Here is a 1,648-nt window from a genome sequence, read left to right as displayed (position 1 = left end):
TTTAAAAGCTGTGACTTTAAATATTTTCTTCACCAAATTTACTTGTATCTGACATGAACACATTTTCTAGAAATAGAATTTTATCTAGATTTAATTTGGAATTTTGGCTAGTCTAGCATTAGGAGGAGTTTCATTTGCAACATTAAAAGAAAATTCTATTTCTGGTTATATTCCTTAGAATTCAAGTGGTCGGAGGCTCCACTGGTGTGTAAGTATCTATGTTTCCAAAGCACCCGGGCACTCTGTAGAGCACCATCCTGCTCGCTTGGAGAGAGAACTGACCCTGCATTCACCGCGCACACGAAGTACCTGCTGTGTCCCCACAGCCCCTCCACCTTAGTTAGCATTGTTCCCACCTACAGAAGCGGCAACTGAACCAGGGCCTGTAAGTTTAATTAATTTGTTAGTACTTTAATTAATTTGCCCCAGATTCCATGGCTTATACACGGCTCATCAGAATGATAACCATCCTGCCACCCCCAGCAGGGTGTCTGACCCTTAGTGATGGCCACTCACGCCGTGGCTGGATTGGGCTGCTTCCTGGGGTCACGGCCCATTTCTCAGACTCTCATGCCCGGATGACAAGGCCACACTGCTCTCTGTTAGGCTCGGTGACACTGGCCACCAGCTATTTTCAGAAGAACAAGGACATCTGCGTTTATACTGTGATACATGCTTCAAAAACATTTTTGCCAGACCTAGCACACGTGGTAGTTACCTGCCGCGTCCTTCGGGGTAGGTAACCCCCACTGACTGGTGAGCAAATCCTGCGTGTGGCCGAAGGGATTTACTAGGCCGGGCGTGGTGTCACACACCTGTAATCCCAGCACTCGGGAGGCTGAGGCAGGAGGATCATTGCGAGTTCAAGACCAGCCTGGGCTACAAAGTGAGCTCAAGACCAGCCTGGGCTACAAAGTGAGCTCAAGGCCAGCCTGAACTGCATTGCGAGACCCTGTCTCAAAAAGACAAAAAACAAAATAAAAAAGGAAGAGATTTACTGAAGACTGAAGACCCAGCCTGGGCGTGGTGGCATCCACTGGAAGGTCTGGAGCCTGAGCGGAAGGAAAGGCAAGAAGGAAGGCCCGCTTCGGTTCCTTGAGAGCCGCTCCAGGCTTCACGTGCTCCTCGGCGTCCTCTCCTGGCTGCAGCGCCTTCGCTTCGGGTTTGCAGCGCGGAGCCCGGGGCTTCCTGACGCGGATTCCACGTGTGCGTCCTTCCATCTGCAGCTCGCAGATGGCCCTGGCGCCTCTTCCACACCTGACGGCGGCGGCACTGAACGCCTGCCTCGTCAGTCCTTAAACACGTCTTGCACTCTCTCCCCCAACCCCGCCCCGGTACCAGGAATCAAACTCATGACCTCGCGCTTGCCAGGCAGGCGCTATGCCGCTGAGCTAAATCCCCGTCTTGTGTTGTCTTATGCGAGATCTGTTTCTCTAGCAGCATCGCATGTGCTTAAGCATTGCAACCTACGTGTATGCACACAAGCAATAATGCAAAAATTGTCAAGAATATAGATTGAGTTTATAATAAATGCTCAAAGTAAAAAAGGGATGGAGATATAGCTCAGTGCTACGTCAGTGCCCATGGGTGTGATCCTCAGAAACGCTCGCGCGCACACACGCACACACACACACACACACACACACAC

At 50.8% G+C, this 1,648-nt stretch overlaps 1 long non-coding RNA gene across 1 annotated transcript in view; it reads left to right on the top strand.

Moving 5' to 3' along the window:
• Positions 1 to 864, top strand: part of LOC102021894 — a 3,818-nt gene extending 2,954 nt beyond the window's left edge. Inside the window, exon 3 of the long non-coding RNA XR_261100.2 lies at positions 179 to 864. This is a non-coding gene — a long non-coding RNA (uncharacterized LOC102021894). The remainder of the gene's footprint in view (positions 1 to 178) is intronic.
• Positions 865 to 1,648: the final 784 nt, after the last annotated feature.

Source organism: Chinchilla lanigera, unplaced genomic scaffold, assembly GCF_000276665.1.
Source record: "Chinchilla lanigera isolate Chin_1 unplaced genomic scaffold, ChiLan1.0 scaffold00023, whole genome shotgun sequence".
Classification (NCBI taxonomy): domain Eukaryota; kingdom Metazoa; phylum Chordata; class Mammalia; order Rodentia; family Chinchillidae; genus Chinchilla; species Chinchilla lanigera.
The sequence above is the reverse complement of the archived record's forward strand: the minus strand, read 5'-3'. Positions and strand labels throughout refer to the sequence as shown.